General features: G+C 32.8%; 1 long non-coding RNA gene across 1 annotated transcript; it reads left to right on the top strand.

The window, feature by feature from the left end:
• Positions 1-23,029: 23,029 nt before the first annotated feature.
• On the top strand, positions 23,030-24,714 carry LOC132736011 (uncharacterized). The gene is made up of 3 exons (XR_009626528.1): positions 23,030-23,173; positions 23,776-23,940; positions 24,598-24,714. It is a non-coding gene; the product is annotated as an uncharacterized LOC132736011 (long non-coding RNA).
• The last annotated feature ends 1,482 nt before the right edge of the window (positions 24,715-26,196 follow it).

The following is a 26,196-nucleotide window of genomic DNA, read 5'->3' as shown; positions in this document are numbered from 1 at the left end:
TACAAAATGACTCTTCATTTTAAGATGAACGGGAGAAAGCACGTGCCATGTTTCTTAAATGTACATTAATTCTCGGGGTCGTTTCATGATTTTTTTTACAAAGCTTGTTCTATGTGATGTCACATTTTAGTTACGATGACTGATGTAAAAAGTAAAAAAGGACTAATAAGCAACAAGAACATCGAGTCAAATAGAATAGATCAATAGAAATTGAGCTTACTTTTAAGCGGCATAGAATCCCTATAAATTTGGTAATAGATCGTTTAGACGTCACTACAAATTCGCATTCTGAAGATGTCTTCATTCCAGATCTGTAGATCCCTTTTTTTTTGACTTTAAAACTCCTAAATGACATGATGACTGCTATTTCTAAACTTATGAACTATAGTTATGATATTAATATGTTAATACTTATTTTGTTTTAGATAACAAATAGCTTGTTTAATTTACAAAAAAATAAACTATATATATTTTCAGCCGCATCAAAGCTCGCAATTTATGAACGAACTGGAGGTAAGATTTTCCATTTGAATCACCTGTCATCTTATATACTCTTAAAGATTTTTTTGAAACACTTGTAATTCATAAGGCAAGAGTGTTACATTTAGTGTAAGGAATAAGACAGATTGATTTATTTTTGTTACGCAATGACATAGTAGAATATATCTTATACATGATACAACAGAAACAGAGTTAAATGTATGAGAAATGAAACCTGAAACCACATCAAATTTAACAAAATAAATAAATAAAAATAAAGACAATTATGTCTCTTATTTGCATTGTGGTTTTCAAGTACTGATGGAATTACCATAGATGCATGCAATATTGCAGTCCAAAATTATGGAAGACAAGAACATACATTAAATTTTATATAAATTAATAATAGATACAATTAAACATAGATAATAGGCATCAAGGAGATACTTCAGTATTAAGAAAATTGCTTTGACAAACAATTTAAAATTAGTATCATAGAATTAAGTTTCTTTCCTTAAAGAAGAAGGTTGTATGTTTTACAAGACATATATATTATCTGCAAATGATTTTGAACCATAAACTTGGTAACATATAGCACCAACTTTTACTTGACCTCGTAATCTATGCATTGATATATATTTCATCCAAATCAAATTTATATCAATCATTTACATGGAAGTGTTTATTATTCCTATGCATTCAATTCATGTTACAATATAGTCCATATTTTACATATCACTTTAGTATTGTCTAAAATTTCTTCTCAACGATACAACGGCAAGACAAACACAACATTAAGCGGCTTACCTTGTCAACGCTGGATGGATGATACCCCTCATATAAACATATTTAAAGATCCCAATGCATACCCTGATAACACTTTAACTGACGCGAAAAACTACTGCAGGGATCCAGAGGATATCGGATTTATTTGGTGTTATACACTTAAGCCAAGTGTTGAGTTTGACATTTGTTTACAAGGTAAGCAGTCTTGGTCTCGGTCTACATTTTCTATGGAAACTTAGAGTAAAGGGGACGGAACTCAAAACAAGAAAGTTGGTTTGATCTACTTTTTTACGTGGTTAATATGATTAAGTCATATATAACATACAGTTCCGATTCTGAGTGTAACGTGGTAGATAATTGAACTGAATTATTTTAAATATTTATATACACACACATGTGTATATATCTATAAAAAGTATATAAGGAATTTCATATTGTCTTGTCAGGTATATGTCATATTTCTTTACAACATGAAAATGTAATAAAAATATCACCACTAACTTTAACGTTATTAAGTTTTTCTCGGTTTTGAAGCGTCTTCTCGATCCGGCAATAATGATTAAATTTCTATAGAATAACACTTAGATGCAACTAATATTTTTAAAGTGTTTGATATTAAACAGACTTTGAAACTAAAAGTACTTTTATACTAAGAATCTTAATAATGGTTTGTGTGAAAGGCAATGTTGTATGTAAATATGAAACTGTACAAGGCAATAAAAAGGACAAAACTGTCAAATTGACACATTTCTAGCCTTATTTCTCGTTTCAGAGCCTGCTTTTGTCCAATCATCTTTATTAGTCTATAAAGGTAATTTCTATGTTTGTTTATTATCTTTCATACCTAATTTAACACATTTAACCCGCATGTCTATAGATGAGTTAAAATATTACCAAAAAGAATAAATAAAATAAACTTGAGAAAATATTATGTGATTTTAAGAAAAATAGAAAGATTGAAGATTCATGTGATAATTTTCATGTTACGTTCGACTAATGCCTGATTTTGCAATGTTTTATTATCTTTCTACAAGTAACCTACGCACCAATGTTTATTAAATTGTGCTACATATTTTGATCTCTTATTGGTAATTTGGATTGGTTGTAACTGCCTTTTAAAATGTCTTTATTCTACACTTCACACTATTCATAAACAATAGGGCCATGATGGCCCTGAGGTCGCTAACCTGTATATAGGCCCCAACCCCCCCCCAAATGTTGCAGGGCCAATATAACCCAAGGCCTTTTATTTGCACAAACTTGGTAGACACCCATAAGAAGATGTTTCATGCTTAACATCTAAACTCTAGCTCTATGGGGTTTTTAAAAGAAGATTTTTTTAAAGTTTTTACTATACACATATAGTTAAAAACAATGACACCCCTGGGGCCGGGCCAGTTTTAACCCTAGGGATTTTGTTTGAACAAACTTTGTAGACACTTACTAGAAGATGTTTCATGCTTAATATCTAAACTCTAGCTATTTGAGTTTTTTCAAAGAAGATTTTAAGTTTTTGCTATACACATATAAAGAAAATCAATGACCCCCGGCGCGGGGCCAATTTTGACCCCAGGTCTTTAATTTAAACAAACTTTGTAGACACTCACTAAAAGATGTTTCATGCTTAATATCTTAACTCTAGCTATTTGGATTTTTTTTTTTAAGTTTTTGCTATACAAATATAAGGAAAATCAATGACCCGGTGGCGGTGCCAATTTTGACCCCAGTGCTTTTATTTGAACAAACTTGGTAGACACCTATTAGAACATGTTTGATGCTAAATATCTTAGCCATAGCTCTTTGAGTTCTCTAAATGAAGATTTTTAAAGTTTTTACTATATGCATATAGGGAAAATCAATGACCCCCCGGGGCGGGGCCAATTTTGACCCCAGGGCTTTTATTTGAACAAACTTGGTAGACACTTATTAGAAGATGTTTCATGCTAAATATCTTAGCTATAACTCTTTTGGTTCTTTAAAAGAAGATTTATTAAGTTTTTACTATATGCATATAGGAAAAATCAATGACCCCCTGGGGCGGTGCCAATTTTGACCCCAGGGCTTTTATTTGAACAAACTTGGTAGACACCCATTAGAACATGTTTGATGCTCAATATCTGAGCCATAGCTCTTTGAGTTCTTTAAAAGAAGATTTTTTAAGTTTTTACCATATAGGGAAAATCAATGACCCCCCGGGGCGGGGCCAATTTTGACCCCAGGGCTTTTATTTGAACAAACTTGGTAGACACTCATTAGAACATGTTTCATGCTTAATATCTTAGCTCTAGCTTATTGGGTTCTTTAAAAGAAGATTTTTTAAGTTTTTACTATATGCATATAGGGAAAATCAATGACCCCCCGGGGCAGGGCCAATTTTGACCCCAGGGCTTTTATTTGAACAAACTTGGTAGACACTCACTAGAAGATGTTTCATGCCAAATATCTAAGCTCTAGCTCTTATGGTTTTTTAAAAGAAAATATTTTAAGTTTTTTCTTTCGGTTGCCATGGCAACTAGAGTTTTGCATGGAATTAAATTCTTTGAACAAGTTTTAAAGGTGACCACCAAAGGAACATTCCTGTGAAGTTTGGATGAAATTGGCTTAGTGGTTTATTAGGAGATGTCATTTAAAGAAAAAGTTTACAGACGACGGACGGACGCCGGACGAAAAGCGATCACAAAAGCTCACCCTGTCACTTTGTGACAGGTGAGCTAAAAATAGCATGAATCTTGAGGCATGCCACTGATTATATACAACTCAAAATTTGCTAACGATCACCTTTTTGACATTGCATATTTCAGTCCTATTATCGTCATGGTATAATCATATTTCCGCTTACGATACACTTGTACGGGGACCTCATAATCGGGTACTTAAGTTATCAAATAATCGATTGGTCACGCACACCTTTCACTAAAAACACGTGGAAAAGCATATCAATGGAAATTTTGTGTTTTATGGCCATGTGCTTCCACTTAAACGTGTACAAACAGCAATACTCCTCTCGTTTTATTGTTGAACTGTGTTCGAAATTAGCAAATCGACAAGTTAGACGTCCTCTTAGTGAAGATGAGATGAACAGGGGTATTGTAACTTTTGACACTGACTGTTCACAAAGGCATGTTGCTCATTTCCTTGAAGTATCTCAGAGCGTTGTCTCGAGGATGTGGAACCGATTCCAAATGATTGGATATGTCTTGCAGGGTCACGCCGGATGTCGGGAACGTTCAACGACTAAAGCCCAGGACCGATTCATTGTCCTTCAGGTTAGGCGCCAACGGTTCTCGAACGCTTCGAACTTAGTAACAACTTCTAGAATGAAACTGTAAGAAACAGGTTGCATGATGCTGAGGTTACGGAGGCCAGTTTTCCATATTCCTTTGACGCAAAACCATATATTTAAGAGCTTCTGCAATTGGTGCATACTCATGACACATGGACAGTTAATGATTGAACCACGGTCCTCTTCACTGATGAGTCAATGTTTTGTGTTGACTTCACGGACAGACGGGCTAGGGTTTGGAGAAGTCAAAATGAACGCTAAGCACCAGCATGCGTTGCAAAACACGGCTGTTTTTGCGGGGGTTCAGTCATGGTGTGGGCGATAATTAAGGGAAATAGGACCTACACATCATTGCAAACGGTACACTGACGGCAGTGAGGTACGTCAATGAGATCTTAGACGTCCATGTATGCACGTACACTGGCGCAATCGGCCCTGATTTCATTCTTATGGATGACAACGCTCGTCCACATCACAAAACGATATCTTTCGGAGGCAAGTTTCAAGATTCCCTCATTACAAGGTCCGCAGGCTCATCAGCAGCATGCGATTCCAGGCAGTTATAATTAATGCCCTCGGACACCATACTCGGTATTTAACACCCTACGCCAACCATTTCCTGATTTGCAAGGTTTTTTATTCCACTATGTGATCTCCAAAATGTTGATTTTCGTCCAGCACACTCTTTCCGTAACAGGCACACGACAAGGAACACTTCCATTGTCATTATTTGCATAAAATCAATTCCTAACTAATTATATTTTATTCCTTTTAATCAATTTTTACATTTCGTAAATACACAAAAGTAATGCACTGTAGAAAATGTGATCGTTAGCCAATTTGGAGAAGCATATTTAAGTATTATTTAATTATGATATATAACATTATACTAGAATACAAATTGGTTACAGAATGTGTTTGTTGTAGAATCAAAATAACGAAAGCATAAGTTATCTGCTTGAAAAAAAAATTTAAGTCAACACAGATTTACAAAATATGCAGCCCTTCGCCAACAACTTTCATTGTGATACCTGTGACAATTATTTGCTAAATCACACACGAGTACGACTTGCAACTTAAAGTATTACCACCCTAATTGGCACTAAAAGGAACTAAAAAATTGACATCATATGTCAGATAATTATATACCTTAAAGTACACCTGTATGCAAAATTTAAACAAAGTTTACCGTACGGAAATCAAGTAATGGCCACTGTTCTGAACTCAAGCTAGGATGTTTTGAGGGCCCTTTTTTTAGTAATGAGGAATCTTTAAATAATCTGCAATAACATTCTAATGAAAAATGTTTTCCCATTATTGTTTGGTAAAAAACAAAAAGTACCATTCAGCTAACAATCCACATAAGCAAAATTATGGTTTCTACTTAAAATTTATGAAATATGTATAAAAATGTTACCCTACCCCACCTATTTTTACCACGTGTCTGACCATTTTCCTACTTAGCGAGCCTAATTTAAAAATTCGTGAAAATTTACCCAAATGAGTGCCTGTTTTCAAAGTTTCCCTAAATTTTTAAAGAAGTGTATTGGTTGATCTTGTTAAATATGAAATACTTTTACCGTCTAGTTTTGATATTATTACACTTTGAAAATATCAGGTACCATATTTATTACTAGATTTAGCATAATTTAGCCAATAAATACCTATATAAATTAAAAAATCAAAATTAAACACTTCTTTCTTTCCAAATGGGACATGAGAGATACATAATTAATGTTAAAAGAAAAATAAGAAAGAAAAAAAAGTTGACCCTTCTGGGGAATGAACCCACGGCCCTCATTTTCAATGTAGTTAACAGTAGTTCTAGCTAATTTGAATACTCTTCAAAGTAGAGGTAATGCATAAGGATGGTAATACCTTAATATGTATGCAATTTAAGGTATAAAAAGGATATTTTTTTCGTTTGAGTGAAATATGGAATATATTTTCGCAAGACATGTTAAAATGCCAAATATTATCACGAACCAAGACGGTGAGTGAAAATATGTGACATTTTATCATGTTGAGTGAAAATGTGTACCATACTTGACGAAAAACGAAAATTAACCTTTATAATCCAACTCATTATCAAAGATAAATTGGTTACGAGTCCCCTTGCTTGCTACACAACTGCAAATTTATAGGGCGCAGTTATAAATTGATTATTAGCGATACTAAAAAAGGATTGGAGCACCACACTTATTACCGTATTCAGGTGTAGCGTGGGATTCGTCAGACCAGTGAAAAATATAAGATCTTACGAATCTCACAGGAGGTTCGTGAAAAATATCAGACGTGAGAAACGTAAGACTATTTTAGTGAAGAACATTTCCTTTTGCAATTAAATGAAATACTGTCAATATTTCATTGCATTAATAACGTAATGGTTAAAGCGAATGAGTTTGTCTGTTTTTACGAGTAAATAATAACGATTTCAATCTATGTTCGGCTTTAAAATAGCCGCTCGGATGTTCATGATTTTCTGCAAATTAAATTGGATTTATATATTTTGCATACTTTGAAGTTAATATGAAGTAAAAAATGGACCACTCCTTATGTTTTTAAAAGTAGTGAATGTTGCTGTCCATGGCATCCATGAGTGAATTACACAAATGCCAAGTAGTAAATTGAAATCACCTTGTTCGGCCCTAAATGAACTCGACTGAGTCGATCATCTCGGCCATGATCTTGAAAATAAGGAAAATGAAAATAAGCATTTAATTTCATCAAAATTTCTCATTTCATTTATAAGTATATAATAAAGAAACATAACTCATCCACTGAGGCCTGGAAATACCATATTTCCAGCTTGAAAAGGGGTGCACATCTTCTGTTCGAAATGTTCTTTTATATTCGTTTCTGTCGGGTTCTAACATAATAGTGGAATATCAAATTTTACCTTCAAGATCAAGATCATTATGAGTGAAGGTCAAGTTGTGCCTAATTAGCTTGAAGGTCTATCCTAAAAAATTGTTGTTTTCAAGTTTGAAGACAATCCATTACAAGTATCAAAGTTATAGCAACTAATAGCAAAATCAATCAAATTTTGGACATTTGACTTTGAAGGTCAGGGTCATTTATGAATGAAGGTCAAGTTTTGTCTAGTCTACTTTAAGGTCCTGCCCAAAGATAATTTGTGGCAAAGTATGAAGACAATACAGCAGAATCTTAGTTTTGTTATGATCAAGGTTAAGTTTATGGACAACAACGGGAACGCTGCCATGACTGCAACAATAGTAAATACCTCTATTTCTTTTTTCATAGAGATAATAGGTTCTTCAATATCTACTACATAGCTATATATCTGTTAAAGTATAAAATGGGCTATTTTCTAAAACGTCTTCATCACCAATTAGATGAGAAAAAATGTTTTTCTAGGTGTAGAATGTTTTCAAAAATAGTGTCTTTAATCTAGATTATTTGATTTGCTTTTGGAACTTGGTCATTTGGTATGTATTCTTCTTATTCTTCCGTTTTGATTTAAACATTAAACTGTTAAATTGTGTAGCATTGCTTGGGCCAAAATCATAGTGAAAGAAAAATCCAAAACAATTAGAAAGATATTCTACTTGGTATTTCATTCTCCGATTTTTGAAAAACAAGAATATCATTTCCCTTCAAGCTTTGTTTTGGTCGAGAGCTCTACAATGGAAGTATCGAGGGCTCTCATCTAAGTTAAAAGAGGCAGTATTTAGTAGATCCCTGGGTGTAATATTGTTAATAAAATACATGTAGTTTTTTAGGGATATAAACCACATTTATGTGATATTAAATGGACGTGAAATTGTATAATCGAATCATACTTAAATGTCTAATGTCTAAATCCATGGATTTTCCGGGGGCTTCGCCCCCCTGGACCCCAAGCTGGACCTACAAGGTGGTCCCCTTGACCTCCTGTGTAAACATTTGTGCGTATATTTAAAATTGACCCAGCTACGCCCCTGAGATGAGTGTCAAAAAGATTTTTTTTAATATTTGTGTACACATGAACAAATAACAACAATTGTTTTAATTGTTCAAAGTAAAAGTAAATGGAACTAAATCTATAACTATTAAACCCATTTACTTGATGTTCTATTTAATTTAATTTAACTGTTATACGACTAAATAATAAGCATGGTCAACCAGGATCATTTATCAAAGGGGAGTAACTATGTGTAATTCATAACAACAATTAAGTCATATAAGGTTTCTTTCTCCAGAATGCATAATTTCCAAATACTTGTTGATGTGACTCACTGTCTGATACAAAAGTCTTCATAACAAATTTCTTAGCCTTTGGCATTATAATTTTACACAAAACTGAATAAATTGTCTTACTTAAGTATTTAAGTCTATATAAACTTAGTCAACCCAGGGTAGTCCAGCGGGTATGTCAGACTTACAGAACGTTTGTAGAGAGTCCACAAGGAGATGCATCATGCAAAATACAATACATCTTGTAATTTTAGAGAAGAAAATGTTTTTGACATTTTTACTATACAAGGCTAAATTAAATAAGACTAAACCTCCTCTCCCAGACGTGCCACTTTTAAACTAATTGGATATGACTTTTATAACCTTTGTAGAGGTCCACTAGGCTATGCTATATGCAAAATATTTCGTTTCTGAAAAGAAGAGTGTTAAAGATTTCATTTATCAAGTCTAATATTTGCTCCCGTGACCTATTTATATAACTTTATTAGAGGACCATCTAAGAATCATTCCTGTAAAAAATGGTCAAAATCCATCATGTGGTCTCTAGTAGCTGTTTGTTTTTAAATAAATTGAAGACAACAACAAACGACAGATGATAAAAGATCTGACACATCTGAGCACTTTGTGCTCTTGTGAGCTAGAAAGTGGGTATAATTCTGCAAATATGCTTAGCCAGGGCTGCAGATACATGCATATTTGCGTAATTACCTAATAAAAATGTCAAAAAAGCAATAAAATAATTACTAAGGGTAAGAAAAAGTAAAATAAATTCTTATTTAAGTAAACATTATTGGAACTGGTGGATAAAGACGTAAGTTATACTTAACGCCGTACATCAGGCAGCTCAGTTTTAACCTTGGAATTATATCAGGCAGCTTGGAAATCTCCTAGGCCAATAAACCATAAATCATAGTAGTAAGTAGCTTTTTTATTACCATACAATAGAATAGATAAATACAGAATCCCTAAAGAAGCCCAACACGGCAAAATTGAAAATGTTGCAGGCTACAATAGTCTACAATGAAGGTCAGAAATTTTGGGTAAAATCCATGAACATGTGCATTAAATAGATAAATACAGAATTCCTAAAGAAAGCCCAACACGGCAAAATTGAAAATGTTGCAGGCTCGGTTTGATTGAGCCTGTTAATGGACGGTACTTGAAAGTGCAAGTTACCGTCCACGCCCCATGCACCGGCTTAAGGAGAATTCAACATTTAAACATGAAATAGTAAAATTTTGAATTTAGAAACATCCGCAGATGTTTTCATACGGTGGTTATCATGGAACCTTCAATGTGACACTTCCGTGCCATTCCATGAAAAGCGGCGTATGGTCGCCAAGTAATACAAAGCGTGTGCCCTAAACGAGAAAACAATGGGCAGAACTAAATAAAATGGAATTTTGAAAGGGGGTCAGATGTTATGAAGCACGTGTATCACAGATAAGACGTCAAAAGACAAATTTAAAAGACAGGCAACATATCCTAAGGGTGATTCAACATTATTCAAGTAGGAATATTTGAACCACCCAACTAGAAAATGCCGAAAAGTTGAAACTAAAAATACCAAAATTGGTTAGAGAGGGTAGGGTAAAAAATACAGAAATAACTCTAAGAAAATAGAAAAAATAGATCACTAAACAAGGGGTAATTACCCAATTTATACAAAATGTTATCTGAAGCTCTGCATGGCAGACAAAAAATACCCATATACATGTAACATAAAACAACCTTTATCATAGGAAAATCACAAAATGTAATAATTGTGCAAAATCATAGAACATAATAATTGTTTTATTTATATTTATTGTGTTCAATCGCGCCAATAAGACCTTCATATCCAGACTTCTGCTTACTGGTAGAGTCTTGCTTGGAATTAATTGATATCTAACAGAACTTTATTATGCTTTACTTGAGAGTGACAATCTGACAGCCTCACATAGACACAGACCTTACACTTTGCCAACATTGTACCATTCGCTTAAACTTTATGAATTTGGCTAAAGAAATCTATAGCAATTTGGCTTCATGATTATTTGCACAGGTTAACAACTACCACAGCTATACCGACTGAGCTTTCTAACTGCTTACACATCTATCTCCCCTAATTTTGTGAACAGTCAGTACTGTACAGCTGTCTGTACTACTGAGTGAATGTGACATTCAGCAAAACTATACAGTTTTGAAATTTGTTCCAAAGAAGAGGATTTAAATTGACTCTGAGCTATAAACCATGATATAATGTCGCCTAAAAGGGAACCATAATTATGTCACATACAACTAAATGATCGGACTCAAACCCATGACCCTTAGAAATATTGTACATCAGCTCAACTAATTCAGCAAGTCAGCCAATTTTTCCAAACATTTCTTACCATGTATCAAAATCACATGTCATACTGTTTAATAAGGATTGTTCCTTTGTTATGTCAAAATATTTAAAAATCATATTATCTGTTATTATTAATGCACTATCAAAATTCACATGTGGAAATTTTTTGTTTGTTTGTTTCATTTTACGCCTTTTCCCAACAGTATTTCAGTCATATAGGCGGGTAGTTTCCTAACCATCGTTCCTGGAGAGTTAAACCAGTACTAGACTACCTTCCTCCGCGCAAAACTACCAAAGCATATCCCGGGGATCAAACCCACGCCAGAAAAGTAACTGGATTAGAAGTCATGGACTCTTTTGTGACAGACAGACGGACAGTGCACAACTAGACTTGGTACTGATCATTCCTGTAAAGTTTGGATAAAATTGCACCAGTAATTTATGAAAGGTAGTCCGGACAAGCTTTTGCATATCTGGCAACACACAGAAAAAAACACCTTTTTATCAAAGGGCCATAACTCAGCCAAAAATCATTTAACCGGAAAACCCTTGCAATATTCGCAAGGACGTGAGCTACAGATCAATCGTGTAAAGTTTCATTGAAATTGCATTAGTGGTATAAGAGATGTAGTCCGGACAATCTTTTATCAAGTTTTTTTTTTGAATATTTTGGCTCATCTGGAGGCATGCAGCTTGAAGAGCCAACAGTGTACTTTTAGTAAAAAAATAGTGGGCCGGATATTTATCTGGCTCGGCCAATCTGGCATAACAAGGGCTGCATGCTGGTGAATTCAAAATTTATTTTTAGCTTGAGTATATGCAGAGCTATGCTACTCACCCATGCATTGGCATATGTACTTTTCAGTTTTGTTGCAGTAATATAACTTTACTGTTTTTTTTCATTTCTTTAACTTTTAACTTCAAATACATGTTCCTTATAATCACCACATAATATGGGACTCTAGTAATTTTATTCACTTAATAGGAAAGGGACTTTAGATTTTTGTGAAAATTATTGCAAAAATTTCCACTTTGGGTAGAAAATCAGCTGGTGTACATAAGGAAAACTGCATTATTTCAAAGAAAAACTCAATTGGACTCTAGCATCAATATTTTTAGAGTTATGTCCCCAAAAGCTTAGTATAAATTATTCTATACATATTTTACTCTAAACATAACTTCTTGTTTTAGAGATTATACTTCAAACAGCAAATATAATTATAACCTATGTCCCTAAGCCTTGGTGCTACTGCAATGAGTGTTGATTAATGAAAAAATAAATATTTAAGGAAAACCTGATTCAAGTCTGTTGCTTTAATTTAATAAATAAGACTGCTGCATTATCTTACAACCTGAACCATACTAGGGATAGTGGTTCACAAAATGTGTGGTTGATAATAACTTCATGATAAGTTCATTCCCACTATATTATGTTAATTTAAATGGTTAAGAGTCAATTCGGACCTATAACAACTTGGCACGGGTCACCACTTTTGAATACAAACCATTGCTTGCAATCCACATAAATTACCAAATAGGAGATAAAAATAAGCAAAAATAGCCCTAGGACATTGCACTTTTTTCATGCTAATTTTGCAAAAAAGCAAGCTGTTTCAAATTTTATTGCTTGACATGTCAAAATCAAACATTCAGTGCCATGCATAATTTCAGTTTCAAAGTCAAACCGGCAATCAAACACAAGCTACATAAACATGCACAAAACATTTTGCTGATCACTTATTTAATATACCAATCTGGGACATAGTAAATATTTACAAGTTCTCCAAGAAAATTGCCTGGCCTTTTTGTTTTAATTATCGAAACAAGGTTAGCTTTTAAAAAAGCTAGTAGCGACTCGCTTCGTAATTTTTTCAAGGGGTGTGTTTAAATGTAAAAATGACAGTTCTGTTAGCTGAAGAGACTTCAGCGAACAACAAAATAAAAGTGACGTCAACACTGGCCCGGTGCCCGATGGCCAGTGTATATAAGTTCAGGCCAGTGTAAATTTAAGAAAATTTTGTTAATTATTTAGTAGAATAAATTCAAAACTGGAATTCGGGCCAGTAAATTCAAAATCTTAAACTCATTGACTGAAAGTGACATATAAAGTTCTCTCAGTTTAACCAAGATGAGTATGAGTATGAGTATATATGAAGGTGCATGTAAACAGATTGAAGAACCTATGTCTATGCACATTTACTATATGGCCTGTTGACCTTGACCACAAAATGTTAGATAGGTAGATTTCATAAAGATGTCTCTTTATACAAAATTAAGTTGCAATACATGTATGTTATTTAGTATTGGAATGAGAGACACAAGTCCTAAAGTAAACACAAGTTGTCAATCAATTCAGCCAGAAAAGCCGGGATCCTATTAAAAAATATAATGATCCCAGAAATTGACCAGTCTAAGAAGATGTTTTTAAGATAAGCCGGGATCCTATTAAAACATATAGGGATCCCGGGAATTGACCAGTTCAAGAATATAGTTTTCAGAAAAGCCGGGATCGTATTAAAATGTAAATAGATCTCACGGATTGGCCAGTTCAAGTATATAGTTTTCAGAAAAGCTTGGATCGTTTTAAAACATACAGGGATCCCGGGATTTGACCAATTCAAGAAAATAGTCTTTGATTTTTCCAATTAATTAGGCATATAATTATAACTATTGTGATTTCCGCATTTTAAGTTTGTTAATAAATAGCTCCAAATATATCTATATTCTACGTTAAATTAATTTAACGTTCATTATATACAATAAAAAAAATAACGTTTAATGGCCTTTCATTACGACAACAATCAACACAAATATAGTTCATTTGGATTTTCCTCCATATCTTATACGATCCCGGATCCCGGGCGTCCCGGATCCCGGCCAGTAAATACATACACTAAATACCCGGAAAGGATAAAATGACCGGAAAAAAAAAGAAAAATAAAAAATGCACAGAACCAGATGTACACTTATGTTAATTAACCAAACGAAAACTTACTACAGAGAAAACAGGTGAAATCGCTAAATCAGAAGTCAGTGTAAATATGATTTATTGAAAAGAATTCATACAGACAAACATTTTAATCATCATTATATCTTTGCGCTCAAAACAATACTTGCTGATTTTTAAAAATGGCGTGAAAATTGAAGGTTTTTTGACGCTATGTAAGATTAAATTTGATTGGCAAAATAATTTTGGATCCTAGCCCTGATAGATAAATTTTGTAGAAAGCTGGAAGCCAAGCTTCGATTAAATTTTTGGATAGCTTCGGAGTTTTAGGTTGTTTCTCAGTAAAATCCTACCGTAATACCGGCTCGCCGTGGCGAGCCGGCATAATATGACTGGAATATCGATGATGTCATTTGCAAAATAAATTATGACGTCACTTTATTAAGTTGGTGCTTAAAAATTAACTATTCGCTATCTAATCTTTTCGTAATTGAAAACGAAATAAAAATTATAAAAAGACTTGTCAGGATATTTATAAGTTCAGATTTTTGAATTCAAAGGCTAATAAGCTATTGAAACAAAGTTTTTAAATTGGGGGAGCATATATTACTAACCTGATATCAAAAATTATTATCAGTCAAGTGTTATCGGGCAGTTATCATCGCAGTTGCATGATAAAAACTGATATACAAATGTGATGCAAATGTGTTCCTTTCAAAATGATGCTTTTTGTTTTGTAAAATGATCTTCAATCCAATATTAAATATAACTTGTTTACTTATTATATAAAATATTTTTTAATGTTTGTTCTTTATCTTATATACATAAAACAACATGTAATTATTGCATCTATTAACATTCAATTTATTTTGCATTGTCACAAGGATGAATTGTAATGAGTGTATATATCCCAAATCATTGAAAACTCTATTACCAAAAATGAATTTAGAAAACGTTTTCCAACGTTTGTGAATATTAAAGTCCATATATCAATAATGTGGTTCCAACAACAGAGAGTGATAAAACAAATCAATATTTTAACACTGATAATCAGATAAACATAATTTTAAGTGGGCCGAGTTAACTTTATGGAGTTGACCCGCGCCGACTTGTATTAGGGCCAAGCTGACTCGGGGGCCGAGTATGTTAGGGCCGAGCTGACACTAATTCAAATCAAATACATATAATTAGACAATAGATCAGTAAACTAAAGAGTGCCATACCCCTAGATCTACAACTGTCGGCTGGCTTGTCGGCTAAAGCAAAATAAAGAAACGATAGGTTGAGCTAAATACCGTCTATTTCTTAAAACAAACTGACATGGCCTACAGTACCTGTAAGTATTCACAAAAACTAATATACTTTCATCGATGCTTGGAACGACCACATTCTTATATAAATATCAAAACAGGCTAACCTCGATCAAAGCTCTTTGATTTTCTAGGATTTTCCATCAACTCAACATCGAGAACGAACGATGTCGAAAGACTACCATAGATTTGGACAATATTTCATATACATAATACGTTGTCACAGATAAATAAAAGTAGATATCGTAGAATATAGCTTTATGCTCATGAATAAAAGGAAGAACTGGACTTGGATTAATTAATGAGGTTCTAAACGAGGTTTACACACAATTCTTCCAGAAAGTTTTACATCTCTCACGGTCCCGTCCGACAACTACCTGCACATGAGCAGAACGTAAAGTCTTACGTTTCTCACGGGTCTGACAAAATTCACGCCACACCGGTACATTACGGACAAGACATTTGAATGATTGAATGCTAAAATCTCGCAGAACAGTACAGAATGAACTTTACATTGTATAATTCATCTTTTCACACCGATTTATATACGAAAAGGAATGAAAAATATGATGATCGTCGAAATAAAACATATTGTATATTTTGTGATCATGATTTCTGTAAGCGTCTAGAGTTACTGCTCCATTCCTGTATTGAATTTACGCGCCGTTTGGCGCTACAGGGTGACGTCACGTAAACAGCCGTTTAAACGATTGAACAGCGTTAATGACTGAATTAAAGATTTTGTTGTTCGGATTTATTTTCTTAGACTATTTTCTATCATTCTAGATAACTTTTAAAAAAAGTTGTTTTTTATTTACCAGATTTTTCAAACAAAATGGCAAAAGAAGTCCATTAAAATAAATATGAGTTTTACTCCGCCCACTTTCATATTTATAGTTCTTATTTATTCTTAACAAATATGAAATATATTTGACTGATATAGCACCATATTTCATGGGTATAATTAAATAAACAATTATAGATAAAACACATATGTTAAATGACAAAGTAAAGTAGTGAGTACAGATTGTAAAAAAGTATGTAGGTTACGTAATATACAAATATTTCCGACTGTAAAAATTTCACAAGCACACTAAAGACAGTGCGTGAATTTGTGATACGATATCCACTGAAATAACTCGACAATTTTTAAAATAGAATTTGTATAAACAAGGTACTCGAATAAACGGACTTTTATAAATAGTACTTATGAATGTAATATGTTGATTGGCTTCTACTTTACTTTCTAGTATTTAATTTTTCAATTCTGATTATCACTTTACTTTCGAAAGCGAGTCTTGGCTCGTATAAGACTTTTATTTATTTATTTATTTTCGGGAACATATTTTTTGGTTTTGTTCATAATTTAAAAATTCGACTTTTATTATGTTATTATATTCCAGCATGTTCTACAGCATTTAACAAATGCTACAGTATTTTTTCTGGTACGACTGTATCTTGGAACACGGCCGGCTATGAGTGTTGGATACGGAAGTTAAGGCTTGTTTCCCTTTCGTCTTACGATGAAATGTATCTGGTTAAACAAATGCTAAAAAACTTTCAATACGTCGATGAAGCTTTTAGTTTTAGTAATGACGAACCGGATCCGTATTATTACTCCCATATAGGTAAGCACCGGGCAAGTAGCCAAAATATGTCATTGTTTTCGTTAACACGCTATCATAGATATATGACTACATTAGATAATATTCATTTCATGCTTTGATTAGTAAAAAAGCTATTTCATCAAAAATATAGAAACTAGACGCAAATATCTTGTGAAAGGCTTTGTTGCATTTTATCAATCAATCTCTACAGATATAAATTATTCGAGGTTTCATTTCAATAAATAAACACATGTGTAGGAATTTTCTTCTCAAGAAATTTTAGTCTCCGAAACGTTTTAAAAGCGATTAAAAACTGCTGTTCTGCAACAGTGAAGGGATAGTTTCGGTTGTCAAGAGTTGTTAAATATTTCATTTTAATGCTATTTATTTTGTGTGACTTGAAATATTCTGGTGCACGATTTTAATTATTGATATTCAAAAGAACTGAAGAACATTTTCTTGAAAGAGAAGCACACATTTAAAAATATTAGCCTTGGGACTTTCTGCATGTATTTCACATATTTCTATCCATACGCTTCTTAAATAAGGCCAAAATTATGTTTTTATTTTTCATGAAATTACTTTTGATTACTAATGATATTCATCTACTTCAGGTTTACGCAAGGTACAAAATGGTAGAGGTGTAATTGAGCACATGTGGGATAACGGCTCGCTTTCAACATTCGCGGCATGGTAACTGATTTTTTTTCTTTCTTTCATTGACAAAAATTACTCACATAGTGAAATGAATTTGATCGCACTATATAATTGCTCATTTCAAGCAATGAAATTCTGTATACACATTAAGTACTCTATTTAAGTAATTTGAACATCAAAACTTATTTGTTATGGAAATATTTGACAACATAATTTACAGATTAAAGGCGTTACCTAAATATTTGCAGGAATAGAGATGAACCATCGTCCAAAGGGAGTTGTACACGTATGTCCTTCCATCTTCGGCGTTACAATGACACTTGGGAAGTTGAGGACTGCGAGAGAGGACTGGCCAAATATTTCGTCTGTGATGAAAGCAAAACGGATACAACTATAAGTAATAAACAGTCGTTACCTTCGTTTAGTTATGATAATGCAAGTGTTATGTAAGGTTCTCTTTTTGTATCTCTTGTCGCGAATTAAAGATTTTTCGCAAAATGCAAAAGTAGTTGTTTAGAAGTATCTACAGTGTAATTTCAAAATTTCTGTTTTACAGTATTTTCTATAGCGGCATAGGAAAAACTAATTTGCTTATGTCGCAATATGTTAGTGCAACGTTAAGGAAACACGTGGCTAGTAAACGCGTATTGAAATAATTGATTCCATCGTCAGATACCCCCGGTATAATAACATGTAACGTGTAATCAACCATGGGTAAATTGAATCAAATTGCTTCGATATACATCAGCTGGTGCGTAAAATATCGATCATTTAAATCGTGTTCAGCAAGATTTATATTTTTCGACAGCAAAGGTAAACAACCATAAGAAACTAAATAGCAGCTCCCATGGTTTAAACCTATTTCACGTGTCTTGCCAATATAAGAGGCAAAACAATTTCCAAATTAAATTATTCCACAAGCACAGAGCACAATAGTAATATTTTTTCTAGAATTAACAATTCAGCAAACGTCAAATAGAACGAGCGTTTTGATTGGTCTTAATCTCCTCATGAAATCTTGAGGCAACCAATGAAAAAGCTGTCATTGTCACACCTTTTATCAACTGAAAACCGGCGAAAACTCCCACGGCTGATAACAGTCAATGGTTCGGTCATGGGAAAACGGCCAAAATTGATTAATTATCAGAAAATATTAATTCAAAATGCGTTTATCATCAGTTCACATCATTATAAGTTCAAAGGACGGTGTATAAAAACAAGTTCATTTTGATTGAATAATTATGCAATATTAAAATAATTAGTGAAAATAGTTTATACAATTGTGTATGATTGTCGTTCTTTGTGTATTTCTCGGTCTAGCATAAATAGGATTAACTAGATTCATTTTGAGTATAGAAATCACTTACTTTCAAATTCTTTTTTTTTTCACAATTAAGAAAGGAAAAAGAATCAGTTTAAGTTCTGTTTTATTTAGTTTTTTTAAAAGTTAATTTTAATAGTAACTTTCATTCAAATTATATAAAAAACCTTTTATATTATTTTGGGAAGTGCCGACTTTCAAAAATAGTTACAACTAACCTACTTCGACCCTTTTGCTTTTTATAAACAACTACTACATTCATATAAATACTTTAAATTAAATCAATTAATTTAATTGTTTGTCTTCTATACATAATTATGCATTTGAGATTGTATTTGATTTCAATCAGAAAAGCAGTAGCATGAAATTAAACTCAGTTAATATACTAAAAGATTTTATTTTTGTCAAACAAGTTCTTGTCCGTTTATAAATTCTGCTGGTATGTTTTTTTGTTCTATGTCAGGTCTGCCTGTTAACTCTCATGAATATAAGGGAACAATAAACATGACGAAATCAGGATTACCTTGTCAGTTCTGGAAGGATTACCGCAGAAACCACTGGATTTCTGACTTCCCAGACTACTCTTATGAAGAAGCTCAGAACTACTGCAGGGATCCAAATAAAAAAGGGTATATATGGTGCTATACCACAAAACTTCATCTTGAAGAATGTGATTCACCAGGTTTGTTTTTTTACATGATAGACTAATGACATACTTATGTTCCAAGGAAATCAGCAATGAAAATATAAAACAATAATTATATATTTAATCGTACAATCAATAATATATCTGATTCTTTGCAAAGTTTGCAGTTGCATAAGGAAACGATACCAATTGTTGCATTTATGAACGCATAATTGTAAATAAAGGTATGTATGTATGTACAAATGTGGGGCTTCCGTGGCCGAGCGGTTAAGGTCGTTGCTTTCAAACCACTTGCTGGTCATCCTGTTGATTCGAGCTGTGCAAGTGTCGTCGGTTTCTGCATATGAAAAAGAGATCCACCTTGCTTACGCAATATCGAATAGTCTACTCAGTTGCCCTTTTATGACTGAAATAATGTACAGGGTAACCTGAGGTCTTCCCCCGCCAGTATACCTGGAAAGTCGCCGTATGACCTATACTGTGTAAGTACAACTTAACAGCTCACAAAGACAATGTATATGAATGTATTACGGAATGAAAAAAAACTATAAGAATTATCTTAAACGTTAAATAGGATTAACTAGATTCATGTTGAGTATAGAAATCACTTTCAAATTCTTTTTTTTTTCTCAATTAAGAAAGGAAAAAGAATCAGTTTAAGTTCTGTTTTATTTATTTTTTTAAAGTTGATTTAAATCGTAAATTTCATTCAAATTATATAAAAAAAACCTTTTATATTATTTTGGGAAGTGTCGATTTTCAAAAATTGTTACAACTAACCTACTTCGACCCTTTTGCTTTTTATAAAGAACTACTACATTCATATAAATACTTTAAATTAAATTAATTAATTTAATTGTTTGTCTTCTATACATAATTATGCATTTGAGATTGTATTTGATTTTAATCAGAAAAGCAGTAGCATGAAATTTAACTCAGTTAATATACTAAAAGATTTTATTTTTGTCAAATAAGTTCTTGTCCGTTTATAAATTCTGCTGGTATGTTTTTTGTTCTATGTCAGGTCTGCCTGTTAAGTCTCATGAGTATAAGGGAACAATAAACATGACCAAATCAGGATTACCTTGTCAGTTATGGAAGGATTACCGCAATTACCACGGGATTTCTCACTTCCCAGAAGGCTCTTATGAAGAAGCTCAGAACTACTGCAGGGATCCAAATGAAAAAGGGCATATATGGTGCTATACCGCAAAGCTTCGTCTTGAAGAATGTGATTCACCAGGTTTGTTTTTTTACATGATAGACTGATGACATACTTATGTTCCAAGGAAATCAGCAATGAAAATATAAAACAATAATTATATATTTAATCGTACAATCAATAATATCTGTTTCTTTGCAAAGTTTGCAGTTGCATAACGAAACGATACCAATAACGCATAATTGTAAAAAAAGGTATGTATGTACAAATGTGGGGCTTCCGTGGACGAGCAGTTAAGGTTGTTGCTTTCAAACCACTTGCTTATGACTGAGCTAATGTACAGGGTCACCTGAGGTCTTTCCCCGCCAGTATACCTGGAAAGTCGCCGTATGACCTATACTGTGTAAGTACAACGTAAAAGCTCACAAAGGCAATGTATATGAATGCATTACGGAATGAAAAAAGGAAACTATCCAAAAAAATTATTTATGTTTTTAAAATTTACATACATGGGGCATCATTCAGGTAAACGACGCGTCGGGATCCCTAAAAAAAAAGGGGGGGGTCCATTGGGTTTTAAAAAAAAGCTCGGGTAAAACCTGTGAGCGCGGGGAAAATTTCAAAAACCTTAAAACCCAAACTTTAAAGAGAACGACACTTTTAAAGGAAACCCGTTTTCCGGACCCCGACAATCCAGATGCGTCAAACAAAAATTGCTGAATCCGTTCCGGGCAAAAAGTATTCTTTGGTTGCCAGCACCAACGGTTTTCCTGAAAAAAAATTTTTTGAAAAAATTGGGGTTTTTTTTTTGGTTTTGGAAATTTTTTCTATTTTTCATAAAATTCATTTTTATTTTCCCCATTTTTTCAAAAAGGGGTCAAAAAAACAGGGAGTTGTTTAAAAACATTGCACTCAACCATTTGATCGTGGGGGTTCATTGGCTCTTCCATTCCTTGCCGTGCGTTCAGCCTTATGAAAGCCGATATATATTTCTATTAGTATGCTTTATGGATTTTCGATGAACGTTCAAGAAAAAGAACACACACACAAAGAATTAAAAAAAAACAAATCAAATCCACTATAACATTCCTGCCGTCTGATCATCATCTGCACTATTCGTTATGTATATTTTGAAAATTTCGCTAAAGTGATAAATGGTTTCGTCCGGATTGAAATTAAAGCTGGATATATGCATTTAAGGTATTAAGAATAGGAATGGTAAATATTGTAAGATTTAAAAGCTATATATAAGATAAGTGATTATAGTTTATAGTTTTAAAATTTAGTTTTACTGCATATAAATCTGTTTTTAGAAACTGCATCAGACAGGTGTTTCTCAACCCTTTCCTCATACGAAGGAAAAACATAATGAAACATACACCGGCAAGTCTTTGTCAATATTGGAACGATACAACACCTCACGACCACGACAAGTTTTCCGATTCACAGTTTCCAGATAGAAATGTTGAGGAAGCACAAAACTTTTGCCGTGATCCACACTCTGAAGGGTACCTATGGTGTTTTACAACTGATCCAGGGACACGTAATGAGCCTTGTTTGTTTGATTGTGAGTATCTTTAGTGTTCACCTCTTTTAATTTGTGTACAGTAATAAACGGAAAACCCGAAACAATCATTCAAATTCTACTATCAATCTTTCTTTTAGACAATAAGTTAAGATTTTCTAAAACTTTAAGTTTACTTTCTTGCCAAAATTCAATTAACAGTTACAGTAAGAGCTCAACATTACGTAGATCGTGTGTGCGGTTCTAATGTGAGATGGTCCATAATGAGAGGTCTGTTATACCACTAATTATATTTATAGTATCAAGTGCTTTACGTGAAAAAAACATGAACGAACCGTTCATGGCAGTCACGTTCAATTTGCATTAATACCCTTCACAGCAATGTTTTCATAGTCAAATGAAAAAAGTACCTTTCATAATATATTGTGCATCCAATTCAAAACTAAAAAGTATAGAAAAGTAATTGTAATGCACTTACGCTGACACAAAAGTAGATGAAGTTGAATGTTTGTTGAAGTCATAGTGGATTTATGTCTGACAACGTAAAGCGGACATGCATTTTTGCAGGCAGTTTTGTTGTATAAAGTAGGTTTTTGAAAAATGTGACTTTTAAAAAAGTACTGCATGTCAGTGATAATCTGCACTGAAAAATGAACAAAAACAATATAGTTTCAAATTCTGTATCATTTTGTATTATTTTCTGTCTATTTTCTGTCTATTATAACAATAATAAGGTTCTCAACAAATTATATCCTTCTGTTTTCTTTAAGATAAATACCAGCTTAAAGATACAAGCAATGTCATTGATTGGCATGGAACACCATTTGTTTGTGTTAATGGAATCGTTATACCATACGAACATGAATGTAACGGAAAAGTTGATTGTACGGATGTTTCGGACGAGAATAATTGCACAAGAGGTAAACCACCAGAGGCGAGGTTTCTTACTCCCTGAAGTGCAATGCAAGAATTTCTTTTACTCTTCTTTTCATATTAACTTTAAGTCCATACCCTTTTGACTTTATACGGCATTTAAAATAATTTCAATGCACATTGATATTTGACTTAAATTGTAATGACATAAATGACGTAATGCAATACATATTTCAGAAAGATGGACAGTATCTTATATCTTATATCTTTGAGGATAAGTATACATTTCATGGAATTACTTATTGACTTATTGATCATTAGTTGTCCGAACATTATTTCAGTTCAATTTAATAGAAAGTAAAACCACCAGAACTAAGTAATTGGTGTTAAGTTTCTTGCTCGGTGATATTTTGTGGTAAGTTTTATTGTACTTTTTATTATGATTTGTATGTTTTGATGGCTAATGACCATTATTTGGAGCATAAGTTTCTCAATCATGTTAAATGTTCATAGTTTAAATCATAATATATACATATATATATATATATATATATATATATATATATATATATATATATATATATATATATATATATATATATATATATATATATATATATATATATGTGTGGAATTGTTTTATTTTCAGGGCATAAATTATTAACAACTATGATTATACCCGAGGTAGAGCCTTTAATGTCAAGTGAAATATTGTTCCATTGTGAAAGTCATGAATGGGTTTTGATCATTGCAAGATGTGACGGTGTAATTGATTGTATGGATGCCTCTGATGAGAAGAACTGTGCAATAAACAGTTCGTTAAACGTTTTTTATCAAATTTACCTTGTCCTAATATCGTATTTATTACCATTTATTCGTTAATCTTTTTTTGTCTCATTTACCGTTGTTCTAAAATCTAATTTACCACTTAACTATAACCACATTTAATGTCAATAATCCTCAACATTTTAAAATTTTGTCAGACGTTTCAAAAGCTGTATTCACAAACTGGAAATGGCAAGGATGATAATGTTTGCAATGTCGTCAACGGGGAAAGTTGATCTTATTTCAATACATTGTTAATTATGCAATAAAAAAACTAACTTCATTCAGTTTGCCTTCTTAAATTTCAAAGAAACAACAAGAGTAATCAAAAGACTTAAATAAAAGAAGAGAATGTTCCCAGGGCCAATGTAATTGCTAATATAAATGTAAGTGATTCTTAATAAATAAATAAAAGGAAGGAAAATAATAAAAATATAGTGTTTATATTGAACAAATTGCAGACAATATCCAGTATCTTATGCTTAAATGCATATTCGCATACGCTGCTTAAGGATAATTATGTGTTGTTCGTAATAATTGAACGGTTTATTTCTTTGTTTGTCTAATCGTTTCTCATTTTTCAGTTCTGCTTCAAATCAAATCTGAATCGAAAACGTAAAACTTTTTTTTTCATTTTTCCTAACAGGTCAGAATTCCAACTGTGCTCAATATCATTTCGAATGCTTAACTGGGGGCTGCATTCATATAAGTCAAGTTTGTGACTTTATTTTCGACTGTCCGGACTCATCTGACGAAAGTTGTGGTAAGTAAATGAAACTTAGTATTGTCACGGTCTAGGCCGTGAGGTAAAAACCTTCGTTAGTGTGGTCTCTCGGTAGAGGTTTATTAATTAAGTCTGTCAAGGGAGTTGGTTGGTTCCACACAGTTTACTTCTATAGAGATTACTATTCTATGTCTACTTTGCTCATCATGTTACTTATGACTTTAACAGAACACTATCTCTACATAGATAAATAAGTTTTCTGTAACTTTTAAACACTGTTTATTCCAGTAGTCAATTGCAAGTTTATTTTTATTATAACAAAGTTACAACAACAAAACAAATGAGCACAATTGTATTTTTATCATTTAGCAACAGATTCAATACGATAATATAAATAAGTAAAAGTTTGTAGTAGAAATCATCAAGAGTTTTCAAGTCCTATTTATGTTAAACCGTTTTCTAAATTATAATTATCTTCTTTAATTTAGTGTATCTTAATGTCTAACGCGTGTACCTTCTTTAATAGTCAACACGAAAAAATAGCGTACCAGTGAACCGTGACCAAATTTAACAAGCAGTTAAATTATCTATTTCAAACAGTAAAGTGTTAATAAAAAACGTGTAATAAAGATTAAATATCTAGAAAATAGCTCAGAACTGTTTAATCTGAATAAATAAATCGTTATTTATCAAGAATAGTTTAATTACTTTAGTACGTAAAATTGCAGACGGCACTTAAATTTTTCCGCTCAAATTTGTATCTCAACTAAACGGGGTTTGCCTCTGAAGTTCTCGTCAAGACTGAGCTGTTCAACCAAAAATCCGGGCCCTTTTATACCCAGACAAATCCCAACCAAAATAAAGTGGTTGAAGTGGTTGGTTTACCAAAGTGGTTGTGGTTGGAGCCAAAAATTGGTTGGTTCGACCAAGAAATATTGGTTGATTTACCAAAACGGTTAGAAATTTAAACATAGACTCTTAGACCTATGAAATAATAAAAATGGACATAGAACATTTTGTTACAAATATTATGGCATTATCTTAAACAAGTTATACCTTTTCAACTAAGAAAATACACAAAGATCAGATCGCAGAATTTCGTCAATAAATTAGCTGTAGCCGGTCGTCCTTAGTAACGTACAATTGACAATTTATTTAATATAAAATTATATGTGGAAGTAACTGAGATGCCGGATGTTCATCAAGTAGTGGTGTTTGAGATGGAGTTTTCCTGTTTAGTTGTGGAGTATTTAATGGCTTCATTATGTAGGATTCCAGACTGTTCTTTATATCTTTTGGATTAATTGTGTCTAGCCCCTGACCAATTTTAGCTGGAGTGGGTATGTCATTCAACGTTGGCAAGAAAAGCTTGTTGCTGTTGTTGTTGTTATTCAAGTTCACTTCTGTCTATGGTAGATATGTGGTATGACTTAGAGGTACATTGTAGTTACTGGAATGACTAGTAAGGTTCTGTTATTTTAGTTGTTGTTGTTGCTGTTGTACAGCGAGTTGAGTAGCATA

This window comes from Ruditapes philippinarum, unplaced genomic scaffold (assembly GCF_026571515.1).
Source record: "Ruditapes philippinarum isolate M1 unplaced genomic scaffold, ASM2657151v2 ctg9066_1_1_1_1, whole genome shotgun sequence".
Taxonomy (NCBI): Eukaryota; Metazoa; Mollusca; class Bivalvia; order Venerida; family Veneridae; genus Ruditapes; species Ruditapes philippinarum.
The sequence above is the reverse complement of the archived record's forward strand: the minus strand, read 5'-3'. Positions and strand labels throughout refer to the sequence as shown.